The sequence below is a fragment of the Triturus cristatus genome, chromosome 1_1 (genome assembly GCF_964204655.1).
Source record: "Triturus cristatus chromosome 1_1, aTriCri1.1, whole genome shotgun sequence".
NCBI lineage: Eukaryota > Metazoa > Chordata > Amphibia > Caudata > Salamandridae > Triturus > Triturus cristatus.
This window is the reverse complement of record NC_140579.1, coordinates 83,155,660-83,173,615: the sequence shown is the minus strand read 5'-3', so window position 1 is coordinate 83,173,615 and position 17,956 is coordinate 83,155,660. Positions and strand designations below refer to the sequence as shown.

Here is a 17,956-nt window from a genome sequence, read left to right as displayed (position 1 = left end):
AGTGGAAGTCAGGGTTTGAAGCCATCCTTTCATTGAGTCAGGCTTGTAGTGTATATTGTCTATTGTTCTCAGCAAATCACAGGAATTCTGCCTAGTAGAACTGAGCTTCAAGGGTGTGCTGAACATCCAGGTGTAAATGATGTGTAATCAGTGGTTGAGGAGTTTAATATCTAAAGGAGAGGAAGCTTTCAAATAGATGTGTATATCATCAACTTATTGGTGAATTTTTATGCTGTTACCCGTAAGTAGAGCACCCAGTCGGCTCATGTATGGGTTGAATATCCATGTATAGGTTAAACATGACAAGAAATAGTTTGGCATCCTTGGGGACTCCAGAGGTGATAGGGATCTTTATTGAACTGGATGTTCACATTCGTAGGAAAGGTAGGAAGAGAACCATTGAAGGACATTGCCAGTAGATTCCATTAGTGACACTAGGGTGCATATGAGGATGGGGTAGTTAACTGTGTCAAAGGCAAGTGAGAGACCCAGCAGTATCAGAAGGCAGGTGTCATCTTCATCTTTGGTAGAAAGCATCGCCTGTAATATGTAACGTAGCAGTTGCCATGCTGCTTTGTGATATGAAGCCAAACTGGCAGCCGTGCAGAAATGGTTAGCACTGATATGGTCTTGGAACTAAACATGGTCTGCTTTTTCAATGATCTTGCCTGTTAGACCTGGATTTTTCAGTGGGTTTATCCCTATTCCTTTTGCTTTTTGGCCTCCTGTTTCTGACCAGTTTTTTTGGTTTTATGACTCTGAACACTTTACCTCTGCTGATCAGTGCTAAAGTGCATATGTTCACCCTGTAAATTGTATGTATGGATTGGTGTTTCCATAATTGTCTGATATGATTTACTAGTCAGTCCCTAGTACAGTGCACTGTGTATGCCCAGGGCCTGTAAATCAACTAGTGGGCTGCAGCACTGATTGTGCCATCCACATAAGCAGCCTGTAAATGTAACTCTGGCCTGCCATTGCAGAGCCTGTGTGCAGTCTAGTACTGCCACGTTGACCTGGCAAGTGCACCCACTTGCCAGGCCCTACCCTTCCTTTTTCTTACATGTTAGTCACCCCTAAGGTAGGCCCAAGGTACCCCTGTTGACAGGGTGCAGTGTATGTGAAATGTAGGACATACCCTGGTGTGTGTGGCATGTCCTGATAGTGAAATACTTCCAATTTCATTTTTCCCTATTGCAAGGCTACCATAGGATAGAGTGAGATGTTTGCTTATAACATCTTATAAACATAACTACCTCAGAGAACAAGGTAGCAAAATAAAGTTTAGTATGCCTGAACTCAAAATGTTAAAATGCATCTTTTAGTGAGGGTGATTTTAACATTCTATGTTTGAAAATGCCACTTTTAGAAAGTGGGTATTTACTTGCTTAGCCATCCACTGTGCCTCTGCTAGGTTTGTGTATTGCATGTTTTAGATGAGAGGGGCCGGGGAGGAGCAGTGGTTCCAGAGAGCTTGATAAGTCAGAGCTTGGCTGAATAGACCTGGGCTGCATTTAGAGTAGGGTCAGGAGATTTCCTTTCACCTGAATGGGCCTGGTCTGCCAAGGACAATGCTGTCTCCACCTCCTGCCAGGAAGCTGCACCAGAGAGGACAGAACCGGTTTTGACCTAGCACAGGGCTTCTCTGCCACCAGAAAACAAAGGATTTTGTAGTATAAATATTGGGGCCCAGAACTTTAGATCACTTCTGGGAATCAAGAGGAACCTTTGCCAGGGAGAAGAGCCGGAGAAGCTGAGGAGGAATACTGTCCCTGTGCTATTTGCTGTCTGGGGTTAGCCTGCAGTGGCTACTTGCTGCCAAGGTAAGTAGAATAGGACTTTGCTGTTTGCTATGTCCCCTGCTTGAAGAAGATCTCCAAGGGCTTGAAACTTAGCTTGTCTCCTGTTCTGAAGTCTCAGGGACACAAAGACTTCACCACTAGCTTCCCTGAACTGCCTTGCTAGGAGTTCTGACCTGCAAAGAGGTGCCTGCTGTTGTTTTGAACCTCTAGAGACTGTTTTCCGCTGGGAGCTGGACAATCAATGCAGCACTGAGAAGCGTGAAGCATCCGTATCTGTTTCCGATACATTGCTGAAAAAAACGTTGCAGCACCTTCCGCGGCGCATTGAGTCCAAAGTCCGAGATCATTGCATCGATTCCGACGCAAGCTCTGCTGTGCGGCTGCAAGAATCCATGCATCATCCCAGATTGTCGCATCGAGGCGCTAAGTCTTTTGCATTGTTGGGGGACGCAGTAAGAAACTGACGCATCACCTCCCCACGCAGTAAGAAACCGATGCATCACCTCCTCTCTGGTAAGGAACCGACACATCGCCTCCCTGGCGCAGCAGTAAGGAACCGACACATCACCTCCCCCGGAGCAAGGAACTGATGCATCCCCTTCCCTGAGTGTAAGGAACCGATGCATCACCTTCCTTGCCACCCTTTTTGTTTGTTTGCATGATGCATCCAAGGTACTTTGTGTGAAAAGTGTTGCATCTGCAATTTGCTCTGAACTGAACTATTTCTACCATTTGAAAGTCATACTTTTATTACTGTATTGGGGATCTTTGTTGTTTTGGGTTCTGTTTGGTATAGATAAAGATTACTTATTTTTCTAAACCGGTTTGGTGTCCATTTGTAGTGTTTTCACTGTATTACTGTATGTGTTCACAAATGCTTTACACACTGCCTCAGAGATAAGCCTGTTCGTGCCAAGCTACCACGGGGGTGAGCAGGGGTTATTTTAGAAGTTTATCCCCCTTACCCTGACTAGAAGCAAGGGTCCTTTTTGGACAAAGGTACCTACCTCTTACAACTAGATACCCCATTTCTAACATTGCCAATGAATGGTAGGTGAGTGATTGAATGCCAGTGGTTGGCAAGATCATGAGCGTCTAGTGTAGGTTTTTTTAGGAGTGGAAAAATCTAGATTATCTTGAGAGCTTCTGGGAAGATGCCTTGGATGAGTATGGCATTGACTATGGTAAGAAGGAGTAAGAGAGCCTTTCCAGCCTATCCTTGTTTCTTTTTTACATCTCATCAGTATATTTGCTACATAACATAATTGGTCCAAGGTATAATAGCTGTGCAAGTGCTACCTGAAAATTATTGGCAAGGTACTTTTAAACAAAGCTTCTTGATTCATTTCTTCGATAGACTGTATGTTATTGTCAGGTCACCATCTCTGAAGGGTTAGGGGGGACTTTACGACTCACTACTGGATCTCTCTGCAGCATTTAAGATTGTGGAACAAAGGTTGCTGTTGACACAGCTGCTCAATGTTTGTGGGCTAAAAAAACCTGAGTTATGGTGGTTACACTCTTTACTGTCGGATCCTGTGTAGACAGTGAAACAAAGATCTTTACCCCACTTCAAGATGCCAAAGCTGTGGGGCTGGACACTGTCATTAGTTTTGCTTAATGTATTCAACCAGCCTCTTCTAAACTTGACCAGACATCAAAGGCTGTTGTTTCTGTTCTACGCCAATGAAACTGCTTCAGATCTAAGTTAATGACCAGACAAAGTATGAAAATCTACAACACTGTGCTGCTCAAAACAAGAACTGGATGAATGCCAGCTGGTTGTTTTAGCCTAAAAAGCAAACTCTCCAACACTATCATTAGAGGTGCTGCACCTGGACTACTTGATCAGGCTCCCAAGCCTAGGCACAATGTTAAAAACTTGGGAGTAAAATTAGTGACTTGGAGTTGAAAGCACAGATTGGTGAAGCGACACAAAGCATTTTCTTGCAACCTTCTCTTCTGCAGCTGATATTACATATCCTCCCCTCTCAATATCAACCAACACCACTTCGCAAAGAGATTAGAATGATTGGTTTTGCATCAATTTCTGCATCCTCACATTTCTCCACAGGTAATTTTTGGCAAGTCAGTCCTGCTGAAATTTACTAGGGGTGCTAAAGTGCATGATTCTGCACGTCACTCTCCATTTTCAGTGGAGCAATTTGTAATTAGTGGTATTTATCACACCTTGTAAGTTCTCAACTCTGAAATAATGGTTTTCATCTGGTGCGATTGTTACCTCAAACGCTCCCTGGCCACTCATAATGAGGAACTTTGCAGGCATCCGTGAACAACTCAAAATCTGGTGGCATGATTAGACATAATTTTGATCACAATCTATAGTAGCAAATATTTACACCAACTACAAACTCAAGACAATCTTAATTTCAAAATCCTATTTCTGATCTAAAAAATGTTGCCAAAGCCGTGGATGGGATATTTGATTCTCCTAATTCACCCTGAAGTCCACACCAGACAACTACACTCTGACTGAAAGAAATGTGCTCTTCATCATTAGGTGTCAGAGGGACTTTCTCTTGTGTAGGTCTCAGATATTAGAATGCCTTTCCAGGGATCTACTAGTCAGGAGATCCACTATCTCAGATACCAATCTATAATCAAATCCCTCCTTGTAAATGAATTGTTACCTTAATGAACACTTTATCGCTGGTAGACTATAATGGAGAGCAGCATAAAATGACACAATATAGATTGTGTGTTATATAAACCTATCCCAACCATCCATCCATTTATTTATCCCTCAAATCATCTTGTGTCCTCATAGCTCCTTCTGCCACTAAAGTCAGCGTTGCTGTAAATACAACTTTGTTAATTGGCAAAGAAGTTCTGAAGCAAAAAATCTCTGAAACTTGGAAAGAAGATAGTTTAAGCAACACAAATGAATTAAAAGACATATTGTACATTGCATGAAAGAGAACGTTTATTGAAATGAACAAAAAGGCAAGCAGGTGTAAAAAGGAGACCATCCCCACAACCTAAAAAAGAAACACACTATAGTGGATTGAATAGGAACAGCACAGCAAACGCTTCCGGATGGAAGGTTCTTGTACCCTCTTTCGCAATATCTTCCAGTGATAATAATGCATTGTCACGATGGTTTCAATTGATAATACATTCACCAGTAACTATGTGTGATTCAATTTGAAACTTAGTGACATCCATAAACTGAGTACCCTCTGTTGTGGCACCTGCTCAAACCTGTGATGTCACCAGTTCTGCACTAGGATGATCTTTTTCAAGGTGAAAATCAAAAATGGCGCTCCTGTTAAGAGAGTAGTACACCAGAGCTCTAATTTAAGCATGTGGATAAAGTGCAAAGCAGTCCAGAAAGCGTATAGTAATTCTGATGTTCTCCATTATTTGGAATCCTTTCCTCACATGTTCCATCGGCTGGGTCTGCAACATTCAACTCCTCCTCAAGATTCATTGATGGTCATGTACCTGTCTTTTCGTGCTGACCGGTTTGCCATCAACTAAGGGCCATATGTAGGTAAAACGTGTTTTGCGATTCTCTAATTGCAATTTTTAGGGAATCGCAATTAGATTATTGCAAAACGGAATGTAGGTAGGATTAGCAAATAATTTTGCGAATCCTACATATTCCTTAATTGGGAATTGCAAATTGCAATTCGCAATTAAGGAATAACTCCCCATTCATTCCTATGGGCCTAGAGGCCCATAGGAATGAATGGGAAGACATTCTCAATTTGTGATTCTCAATTAGAGAATCACAAATTGAGAATGCAATTTCAAGTGTGCCAGGGTGTCAAAAGGACACCCTGTTGCACCCCTGAAATGAGCATGGGTGCACATGTGGCACACATACATGCCCTAAGGACATGTGTGTGCACCACATGCCACTTTGAAAAATGCAAAAATATGCATTTTTGAAAGAAATCGCAAATTACCACCAACCTGTAGTTGGTGGTAATTTGCGATTCCTTAAGGCCAAATTGCACTTTTTTGGTGCTTCTTACATTGCATTTAAGGAATCGCAAAATTTGCGATTCCTTAAATGCAATTGCAAAATAAGGAATCGCAAATTTAGCGATTCCTTATTTTGCACGCAGATTTGCCTTCCTACATACAGCGAATTTCGGCGTTTGCGATCGCAATTTTGCTTTATACATATGGCCCTTAGTCCTCTGTAATTGTTATGACCCGTGTTGTTCTGGCAGGCTCTGAAAAACAAAATATGGAGTAAGTTAGGATGGTTCTAAAATGCAGGGACCATAGAGTAGGGCAACACGGGTGTTTGAATCAGCCATGCAGTAGGATTTGCTACCTGTAAGTTAACGGGACTCAGCCCTGCTATCAGTGAGTTGGCTTTGTGTACTGTATTAATTAGGCCTAGGTGAAATGTAAATTACGACAGTGAAATCGCCAAATTCCATGTGAAATTCCCAACATTTCCTGAAATTTTGTATTATTAGATTGTTTTGCATTTGTTTGCTGCAGGGCACTAAGGGCCAGATGTACGATGGGATTTTGCTTGTGCAAACAGGTTTGTGACATGTTTGCACATGCAAAATCCCTGTGGGCCATGTACTAACACTAATTTGCCAGTCGCAAAAAATAGCGACTCGCAAAATAGTGTTTAGCGACTTGCAATAAGCAAGGCCCATCCCAAGGGCGCTCCTTCCTTATTGCGACTCGCAGCCCTATGTATGAATGTTTTGTGACTCTCCTCAAAAGGGTGCGAATGTAGTCGCAAATGGGACTACATCCAATGGTCGTACATCTGGCCCCAAATTGCATAGAAAATATCTTGTGTTGGCATCTCAAGTGGCTTGTTTCATGTGGGAATTGAGCCCAGACACAGGACCTATGCACACTGTGTCACTGGAACCATGATATAACTGGTTGGTGAGCCCTACCAGAGCGAACCAGTCCTAGCTTGCTTGTGTTCCGCTTCAGGGATGACCTGGCTCGGCAGTTCAGGTTTGACTTTTCCCATTGGAGCAGGATCTGATTTGCAAATGGCTGGGTCCAAACTGAGGTGGCATGGGGTGAAAAATATCAATAGATAGGTATTTGGCCCGAGTAAATTCCAGTGCCTGAGATTAATTCAAGCATCCCATTCATAAATCTCTGTATACTTTAGTGTACCTCACTAAGTGGAACTTGTATGCCCAGACGTTGGTCCTGTGCACGCTGTGTCACACTGTGTCACTGAAACTAAGCTATACCGGGCTGATGAGCCATAATCAGGTCGGAGACGGTCCTAGGTTGCTTGTGTTCCGGCTCAGGGAGGAACTGGGCTGACAGTTCGGGCTGGACTGTTCCCATTCAAGCAGGATCTAGACTGATTTGCATATGCTGGTTCCAAACTGAGGTGGCAGAGTGTGCAAAGTAACGATGAGTTGGGATGCGGCCCGAGTAATTACCAGTGGCCGAGATTAATTTGAACATCCCATGTGTCACTGTATGTACCCTATCACTGGAGTGGCACACATACTACATGTTAGCAAAGAGAGAGGGAAGTAGATTTATATGCGGACCCAAGTGCTAACTTTAAAAGGGAGTTTAGAGTTGCTCTGCCTAACTCATACTGAGGGCTAAGGTGTTTTACCGGGTGCTGGACTGTAACACACTTCGGTAGACTTTGTGTAGAATTTCCCTTTTGACTAGGGATTGCCGCCAGTGGTATGACGCCTACCGCACCAAGGTGGCCTCCCACCAAACACCCCATCTGTGGAAGATCATTCCCCTTCCAGACATTCAGATCTCGGCGCAGTATCCCATAAAGAAAGAGCAGGGCTGCAACCACCATCTTTCTCTGATTCAAAGACCACTCCATTGGTTGGGTCGACCGTCTGAAGTGTGCTTAGGGCCTCAGTGAGAAGTAGGGAATTGAGGTAGGTTTATAAAAACCTGCTCCCTTCATCTACACAGCCATATAAAGTTTAGCATAGGTCTGATTCAGCGATGGGTATCATTGTATTTTACCTGGAAGCCTGGGCAGTAGTTAAAGGAGTCTAGTTTAGACCAGCAAACTACACAGAAAACAGTTTAATTATGTTCGTTTTCAGTAATTTGGTAACACCCGAAGGTGATCTGCTTAAGGTTGTTGCCTTACCTTGAAAAGCTGTACGTGTCAATGTGTGGGAAAGAACTTACAGCATGCGGGATCCGCATTACAAATCTCCTGTCTGAGCCTGAATCTAGGTCACATGCTCTAAGATAACCTCCGCAGGCTGAATCTAACCCAGGGCGTGGCTCTTGTGGCAGAGACTGTGTGGGATGCAAGTGGTGATGTCAGAGCCTGTTTATTGTGAGAGTGGGGTACAGGTGTGTAGGCGCTGGGCATCACAAGAGACATGTACCTTTGGAAGAAGAACCGGTGCCGCTGTAACTGCCGCGTCCTCCTGAGCTGTATCCTTTAGAGCCAGAGTCTGACAGATGCTTAGTTTGGGAGACCTGTGAGGACCTGTTTACAGAAACACAATGAATGATACTGTAGTGAGTAAAGAGCCTGTAAGATTGGCACTTGAACAATGTCTCTCTTGAGGACAGAAGGAATGACACACTTCATCACAGGGAGTAAGGCAAACATCTCCGGTGACATGTGCACAACAATTTAACTCGTCCATGACATTAAAATAACACTATACAACATTTCAAAGTACGCATCTTCTATATTAGTACAAATATAATGCAATTTAATACTTCCTTAGTAAAACGTTAAAATCCCTAGCCATGTATTTCATCTATAAACTCCCTACTTGGGCAACGTGCACTGCCTTAGCAATCATTTAAAATGCTCACTCGTAAGTTTAGCCAATAGCGTTGCACCTGAGAAGCTTCGTTGGCCTCACTCAAGACAGGGTGCAGGTACTTATAGCCTCCAACCTATATAAAGCGAATTCCCTATGTCTGGACATCCCCCAGTATCTTATACAGTGCCTTCAGGCAAAACACAGCAGGTAGGCTACTGCTCAGCATCCCAAAATCCACACCCACCAGCAGCCACCTTGAAAATGTACATTGGATTCTGTGCATACGCAAATAATGTTTTAGGCAGTCTGCCTAATGCACAGAAGCCTGGCAGATGTAGGGCCAAGCCTTATCTGGAAAAGCTCCTTCACCATCAACCGCTGAGCCTTCTGCACTCCTCCTCACTCCATCTTCCTACAATACCAGAATCAAACGAGCTATATAAGGTGAAGAGCTTTCCCTTATCTGTCAGCTAGGATGTGGAGCTCCTTCCTCTGCAGATTAGGGAAAACCGCATCACAGTGTTTTGAGGAAACAACTTAAATCCTGGCTCTCTCCACTTCCATATTCTTGACTCGGAGGCACCTCTCGCTTAGGCTGGAATCGTTTTCCAGTTCCAAGACGCCCCTCTGGGTAGATGTTCCTGCTCTAGAAATTGCTATTCATTTGCTCACTCATCCACAAGCCGTCCAGTAAAGATTTAGGACCTGATTTAGGGTTTGAAGGATTGTTTTACTCCATCGCAAATATGACGGCTATTTCATCCCCCTTATTAAGAGTGCATTCTGTCCTATGCAAATTGCAATGAGACGGACAGGATATCCATTACGTTGTGGCGGAGCAGCCATCCGCTGAACTATAAATCTGGCCCTTACTCCTTGCGCATATTCCGGGACCTAGGGGCGACTGAAGCAACTGTGGCCTAGTTTCGATTTTCACATGGCTTACCCCATTCCATTCAACAGAAAAAACATGTTGTCATGCGTAACCTTGACCTACGAGCAGGCGTCCGGACGGGGTAGGCTATTCACGCCAACACCCGAGTAAAACCCCCAAGAAGGTGCGGGTATCCCACGCCATTAGCTCATGGAGAAACATTATCTCTGTATCTAGGTCGTTATCCAAGGGGGCATTGATCTAATTAGGATCTATGATAGCCACTGACTAGTAGCTTCAGGCTTCTCCCCTTCCCCCCTTATTAGACTTCGAATGGGCCAATGTTACCCCACCTATAACACACACGTTCGTGCACTCACCACGCTCCACACACACTCTTGGTCCTGAAGAAACGCCAAGGATCGTTCAGACCGTTTCAGGCGTGAAACATGTCGACCTTAACATAGTTACCTGGGCACATTGCGCCCATGTTGGTAACCTCTAACCTACGGGTTGTTTTACTCTGCCAAGGGTACCTCTTCATTAAAAACTTTTTTGGCAACCCTTAGGCATATTTAATCCACACTGCATGCATGCACTGTCCCTCACACCCAACCTGTTACCCACACACCCACATGCATACATCGGCAGCTCTCTAAAAGATCTCCGTCAAAGACACCCTTCGGGGGACCCGTAGGGCATTGCACCGCCGGCCCGACGAGGAGCAACTGCCCGATGATGAAGCATGACATCCCTTGGGATGTGTGAGGGCTACAAGAGACAATTTGTGTCTCTCCCCACCCCATGACCTGGCATCTCTCTTTCTTCCTCTCCCTGTTCCTCTCTTTCTTTTGTCCCCCTAAGTGTGAGGACTATGTGTTGACAAACTACATACACAAACCCTGGAAAAGTGCCCCCTATTTGATTTACATATAACCATGAACACAACCATATTGATGAAGCGAGCCGTTCGCCCAGCAAAGATAAAGGATGAGACAGTGGAAGCCATTGTTACAACCCATTGACTTTTATAATCTCTGATATAAATTTACTGACAGTGATCACTGGAGCTAGTATGGTGCAGAGTTTTAAAATGGTGCAAACAGCAGCAACCATCAACTTTTATGCACAAAAGTATTTTGTGTCAGAAGAGGACAACAGAAGACTCCACAATTGCTTTGCATTACAGTCTACCAACTCCTCAGTTATCTATGCAGAGGGAATTTCTGGGACAAGTTCTCTGCATGAACCTGCCCCCTTTCTGCATGTCAGACCTTTATCATTCAACAGCGAGCAGCTAAAAGTGACAATGCTCCCTTTATTAGGAACAGTGCCAGCAAAATGGATGACTTACCCGCGTCATGCATGTATGCCTTCAATGCACAAGAGAAGCTACAAGCACAAACCCCTGTACAACCCCCTTGTAACATGGCTGCCAGTGGGTGAGTTCTCTGCCATAGGGGACAAGGGTCTTAGGTCTGCTAGGAGGCATCAGTGTTTCTTGCACTTCCATGCTGCCTGAATTTGAATTGTACGTGTGTTGATATGAGCCATATGCGAAACATTACTACTGTGTTTTACTCACTTGAGTTTGAAGTCCTCAGCCGCCAGCCTGGCATTATCGATCTGCAGGACAACGCTGGCTTTGGCCACTTGGGCCTGCTAGTCTCTGCAAACACAAGATGGCATAAGGGAGAGTTAAGGCCTACTTGTTCATAAAATATTACATTTAACGTGGGCTGCAAGTTGGGCCAGTTATTGTTAATGGCAATTACAACGTTCCATATTATGCTCACTAAGTGGTGCCCTTACGAGTGAGTGCTGAGCTACTGGGTGAGTCTACTGCCTAAAGTGCTGAATGTCACTCTCAAATACAAACATGAAAAACTGCATCTCGGCACTTTATTTGCTTGGCACGTCGTGGTCTTAGTGCTGGTGATAATTGACAAAAGACAGAATATCGCTTCATTTGGCTGCAGTCTAGTTCACTTGAATTCCACATTCCAGTTCACATTTGTTGCCCTCTGCAGTGAGTACTGTGTTGAATTCTGTAACCGTAGACTTCTGACTGCTTCTTCTGCTGCTCATCACCTGTAAACGATTCACTAATTTAGCATATTAAAATCAGCTCAAAAGTTGGGTAGACATTGGAACTTCCTTGGTAAGTTGGGAAATAAAAACAACTGCCACATTAAGAATTTTGCTCGAAGATTTCCTTAAAAAATGTAAACATGATTTTTCAAGTTGCTTTTCAATCCCAGCTGTTGCGATTTGTTTACATTAATGTTGTCCTGCAAAGTAATTACAATATGTATTTAGTTTGCAATTTCATACGTGTAAACAAGTTTAACTTCCTTCGTAAGGGCTACTGCAAACTAAAGCAGTCTTACTGCTCAAGGCAAGTAAATGTTGCGAGCTGCTTAACAAGGTCTGCTGACCAAACTCGCTCTCTCTTTTCGGGGTCACTTGATCAGTTTCGGTGCCACATTCCATATTCGAGTGTACGAAGCTGCTGCACGAGCAGTTCTCCCAAAGACTATCTATGACGTAAGGAGCCTGGGGTTGGGTACAAAGGGGGTTGTGAAACCTTAGGTTATAATTTCACAGAAACTGCAAGGACCTGCCAGAAACAGCTTCCTCTCTTGATGGTTTGTTCTTGGTCTGAATAATTGTTTAGAGTCATGGGGAGATGTTTTTAGGTTCACTGTTACTCTCTAATACCTTAGCTCGTAAGGCAAATGGGACGTTTCTACAAGGAAAACATTTTATTTGCGGCTTTGTGTATCAGTGAGTGGGGCTGTTGAAAGAAGCTGCACTCCAGTGTGATGTGGCCTCTGGGTAAACTGGGGGCTTCAAGATCAGAGGAGAAAACACACTGAACTGGGTAAGACTTTCAACTGGTCATTCTCAGAAAAAGGTTAGACAATGGCTAGGAATCTTAATTGGAAAACGTTTATTTTGTCTGTTTTGTTGCTTTTTATCAGCCAGTGCTGGGTTAGAGCAGGGATGGGAAGCACACTCTAGCATCTCCGGCTGTGGTTTGTTGTTGCTTTTTATCAGCCAGTGCTGGGTTAGAGCAGGGATGGGAAGCACACTCTAGCATCTCCGGCTGTGGTTTGTTGTTGCTTTTTATCAGCCAGTGCTGAGTTAGAGCAGGGATGGGAAGCACACTCTAGCATCTCCGGCTGTGGTTTGTTGTTGTTTTTTATCAGCCAGTGCTGGGTTAGAGCAGGGATGGGAAGCACACTCTAGCATCTCCGGCTGTGGTTTGTTGTTGCTTTTTATCAGCCAGTGCTGGGTTAGAGCAGAGATGGGAAGCACACTCTAGCATCTCTGGCTGTGGTTTGTTGTTGCTTTTTATCAGCCAGTGCTGGGTTAGAGCAGGGATGGGAAGCACACTCTAGCATCTCCGGCTGTGGTTTGTTGTTGCTTTTTATCAGCCAGTGCTGAGTTAGAGCAGGGATGGGAAGCACACTCTAGCATCTCCGGCTGTGGTTTGTTGTTGCTTTTTATCAGCCAGTGCTGGGTTAGAGCAGGGATGGGAAGCACACTCTAGCATCTCCGGCTGTGGTTTGTTGTTGCTTTTTATCAGCCAGTGCTGGGTTAGAGCAGGGATGGGAAGCACACTCTAGCATCTCTGGCTGTGGTTTGTTGTTGCTTTTTATCAGCCAGTGCTGGGTTAGAGCAGGGATGGGAAGCACACTCTAGCATCTCCGGCTGTGGTTTGTTGTTGCTTTTTATCAGCCAGTGCTGGGTTAGAGCAGGGATGGGAAGCACACTCTAGCATCTCTGGCTGTGGTTTGTTGTTGCTTTTCATCAGCCAGTGCTGGGTTAGAGCAGGGATGGGAAGCACACTCTAGCATCTCTGGCTGTGGTTTGTTGTTGCTTTTTATCAGCCAGTGCTGGGTTAGAGCAGGGATGGGAAGCACACTCTAGCATCTCTGGCTGTGGTTTGTTGTTGCTTTTTATCAGCCAGTGCTGGGTTAGAGCAGGGATGGGAAGCACACTAGCATCTCTGGCTGTGGTTTGTTGTTGCTTGCTTCCTGTGCTTTAAAGTCGCTTTTTCCAGTTACCAATGCCAGAAAAGAAATTGATGTTTTCTCCCTTAACTTATCTCTATTATCATACTTTTCTATCATGCTATGAGGGCCTACCTCTTTAACTGCAAGACACCTGCTCTACAACTTCTGTTCTGGTTGTATGCTGTTTGCTGCACAAGAGTGTGTATTCATTGATTGCAATGTATGCTTTGTTAGATCAATTAGTACCAATTTATTTAGTGATATGTGCTTCAGATAGTAAAAAACATAACAATGCTTAACCATCACGGACAACTTTATCTCTAAACATTTGCTTTCAAACTTTGTTTTTTTTATTTTACAGGTTTTTCTAGAACCCAGATTTAAATTCCTAGATTTTTATCCTGCAATCAAGAGATGCACGTCAGTGAGTAAAAGGTTTAGGGTACCGTTCCAGAACAGGTACTTGATGCCATACAGGGGAACTCGGGTGTATTTGGGAGGTTGCCAAGAAGATGGGGCACATCAATTGCAGTGATCATTGGTCTAATTACACGTGCTATAGAAAGTTGTTTATGTTTAAACCTCTTTTTGCATTCTCGCGAAAATGGTTATGGTAAGTTGTTCAGTTTTTTAAAATTAGATTAGGATTGAAATAGACAAAAATGAGAGAAAGAGAAGTATATAGAGAGACATATGGACGATCTAGGATTAGGCAAACTCTTAAAGAGGAAGGGGAAGAGAATGAAGTACCTTCACATTTTGCAGAGAACATTAAGGAATTAGTTTTGACTGGTGAGAACATTGTCTAAAATAACGAATTAATTGAGCCGAACATGATACTTCACCTTAGCTTGAAGTTCTTCAATTTGTTTGAAATATTTGCTGTAGTCCTTTTCTCCAGGAGCTGGTCGGTGCTTTGCATACCACTCTTTAATTTTACGCTCAAGCTCAGCGTTTGCATTCTCCAGTTCCTTGACCTTGTCTAGGTAGCCAGCCAGGTGGTCGTTGAGGTTCTGCATGGTCGCTTTCTCACGGTCAGAGAGAAGGCCCTCACTATGTGGTTGGCTAGCATGGCTCCATTGGTCCTCATGGCTAGCCTGGCCCCACTGGTTCCACTGGCCCAATGGCCCCCATGTTCCCTGCCAACAACACCACCACCAACAAAGCTCCCTACTGCAGCACCAGCCAAGCGACTTCCGGCACCACCAACAAAGCTGCCACCCGCATAGCCCCCGAAAGAACCCCCAGCATGGCTACCCTGGCTAGCACCCTGTCTACCCCCAGTTTTCTGAGAAGACACACTGAGAGCGTGCATGCCCCCAGAACTGTGTAAGCTTGCCATGATGTACTATCGCAGGTGCACCAGCTCAAGAAAGGCAGCAGAGGTGGTGACTGGATGCTGGCTAAATGGTTATTCCTTATATACAAATTGGAGAGGGTGTGTCAGCTCACTGAGTGCTGTATCCCATATCAGTATGCAGAGTTTGCCAGCTTATCTCTCGCTCATTATAAGTTCAATTACAGCCATTATTATTCATACATGTTTCTTCCCCATGCGCGCCGCTGCCCTTGCCCCAGGGCTTTTTTTGTTATGTCAGTACCTGAGAAGGGTGAGGCGCAGAATACCTTTCAGGACACTGCACTCCTGCGATACTTTCTTCAGACATCCAACCTTCTCCACGTCCAGGCAGGTCTAAAATGTATGTAGGGAGCATGACCCGGCAATTGAGATCACTTATCCAGGAACACCGTAGGGCGTGCATTAAACAAGATTTGACTTACTCACTGGTATCACATGACTGTGAAATGGGGCAAACAGAGCCAACTTTCACTTCCATGGTATTGAATTGGTCTGTCTTAACCCAAGAGGAGGTGATAGGGAACTATAGCTGCGACAATGTGAAGCCAAACGGATCTGTAGATTTAGAGCGGTACAAAGAGGTCTGAACTCGGACAATGAATTACATTATTTTCTGCAAACCCCTCTCTTGTTTGTGAAGTGAATCAACAATTGAAGGATGATGGCTAAGATTGAAACGCCAATGACATTTATCTGTCAACATGCCCTGGAACAATGATGTCAGCTGCCATAACAGTTCTTTGCCATGAAGCACATTGCAGCTACGAACATCTTGCAGAGACTTTTCTATCACCACCACTCACTCTATCTGCAACTGTCTGTCCTTTATGGCCCGTGTAGGACATCATTTTGTTTCCTTGAGTACCTCGTATTAGTTGGGGTGGACATGAAGACAAGAAAGGAGAGGACATGTTTTGTGCAGCTTTTATGATTACACTGGTACTTACAAATACCACAGCCATACTTCCATTTCCTTCACAACTACCTTCTCTCCATCATCCGTTTGAATTTTATTTCACAAGATTTTAGAAAGTCCTCTTTTAACTTGGAATGACATGTTGATTTACCCCACTGCACGTATCAATGAGAATTAAACCAACACATAGTGCCAATATCAGCAACACTCCCCATGCCACATACAGCAATATTATTAGGAAATAAACCACACAACACCTTGTTTGTGGAGAAAATTACTGTAGGTTTATTTGCATACCAAATATGCCAACATGGTGGGTTATTTTACGGACGATCCAAGGGCAGGCAGCCCATCCGCCGCCTGCCCGCCTGATGAGCCAAATTTCACCGTGGCCGTTGCCAATCAGTGCTCACCAATTTTGGGGGAGGGGATAACCCCTCCCTCCGGTGGACAGCCAGTCCACCCCTTACTCACGCCCGAAGGGGCAGAGCGTTCCAGGCAACCCCCGGTTGCTCAGACTTACAACCCCTCGTAGGACTAACAGGGCGCCATCGCTCCTCCATGGTCCAGCATGAAGACTTGCTGGGGAATTTGGCCTTTGCACCCTTTGTGCTCCTTAAGAGGGTACCCCGGAGTACCTTTCTGCCTCTGGATCACCCTGTAACTCCGCCTGCAACACAAAATAACGAGTTAGAACACCTCTCCCACCCCACCCTTGCACTTACGCCGGGTAAGCGGTAGGGAGGTAAACGGCATCAAGGGCAGCGACAAAGAGGCCGCCAGGTGGGCGGGGAGTGGCACTTATACTGCATCCCCCACCCACTCCCTACCGGAAGTGATGCTGCGTGTGGACCCCTAGGGGGTCCCACAACGCTGGACTGTCTTGTGTGCCCTCATGTGGCACTAAGGCTGCCGCCCTCTTATGAGGGTCCCCTTCGTGGACCACGGGCAGTCAACATAGTGCCAATTTCAGCAACACTCCCCATCCCACATACAGCATTAATATTAGGAAATAAACCATACGACACCTTGTTTGTGGAGAAAATTGATGCAGGTTTATTTGCATACCAAATATGCCAACATGGTGGGTTATTTTACGGCCGATCCAAGGGCAGGCAGCCCCTCCGCCACCTGCCCGCCTGATGAGCCAAATTACACCGTGGCCGTCGCCAATCGGGTGCTTAACAATTTTGGGGGAGGGGATAACCCCTCCCACCGGTGGACCACCAGTCCACCCCCTTAATCACGCCCGAAGGGGCAGAGCGTTCCAGGCAACCCCCGGTTGCTCAGGCTTACAACCGCCCGTAGGACTAACAGGCGCCGTCGCTCCTCCAGGGTCCAGTGCGAGGACTTGCTGGGGAATTTGGCCTTTGCACCCTTTGTGCTCCTGAAGAGGGTACCCCTGAGTACCTTTCCACCTCTGGATCGCCCTGTAACTACACCACAGTTCTGGGTGTGGCCACCATCACGACCAGGCCCCCCACCAAGGCCAGCCTTCTTACCGACATTCTGCTGATTTCAGGGCCTCCTCCAGGTCCAGCAAGAATAAGTCCATGCCCACTCAGACAGATGAACCCCATCTTCTTCAAAACACCCTGTGGACTTGGCATGCAGCACAATACCTGATCCAAGCCCCCTCTGTTCAGTGAATTTACGCATGGCTCTGTTCACTTTCCTGCGCGAGGTTTCCACGGCCTCCCCTGACCGGGCTCCTCGCCACACTAAGCAAGGGATTATCTCAGACCACCAATAACTCACATGCCCCCAATAGGTTGCTTAACCTACGCATGGAGGACCTCAATTCCTGCAACAGATCCCTCCTCCCCATGAGAGTCAGATCATTGCCCCCCAGGTGGACTACCGGGATGTTGGGAGGGGAGACACCCCCCCCCCCGTAGTCTGTGCTGCAGCTCCATCAGCAAGCTGTTCCAGCGCATGCCTGGCACTCCCAACCAAATAAACTTGGTGGAGGAAAAAACACATCCTCCATTTCCTAAATTTGGCCCCTTGTGCCACTCACACGACGCATGGAAGGCCCTTCACCCAGACCCTTGATCCTGGCAAAAGGAAGAGCTAGGTTGCCACAGCCCTTATTGAGCACTGCACACCATCCTATACCACTACTCAAGCTTGTACACAGTTACAACAATAACACTACACTCCATTACCTCTGGTGCATCACCGGGGTGCCAGTGGTATACTCCAAATTCGCCTGTACATGATACACTTAACCTGTCTT

The 17,956-nt window shown here is 45.4% G+C and overlaps 1 long non-coding RNA gene across 2 annotated transcripts; it reads right to left on the bottom strand.

Annotated features, from left to right (window-relative positions):
* Positions 1 to 4,735: 4,735 nt before the first annotated feature.
* Positions 4,736 to 14,820, bottom strand: LOC146869519 (uncharacterized). Of its 2 annotated transcripts, XR_014961079.1 has the most exons (4): positions 14,287 to 14,820; positions 11,005 to 11,088; positions 8,153 to 8,256; positions 4,736 to 6,007 (listed from the first exon to the last, which is right to left on the bottom strand). It is a non-coding gene; the product is annotated as an uncharacterized LOC146869519 (long non-coding RNA). The 2 variants fall into 2 exon arrangements; XR_014961077.1 differs by having other exon boundaries at positions 4,736 to 8,256.
* Between the last annotated feature and the right edge of the window lie 3,136 nt (positions 14,821 to 17,956).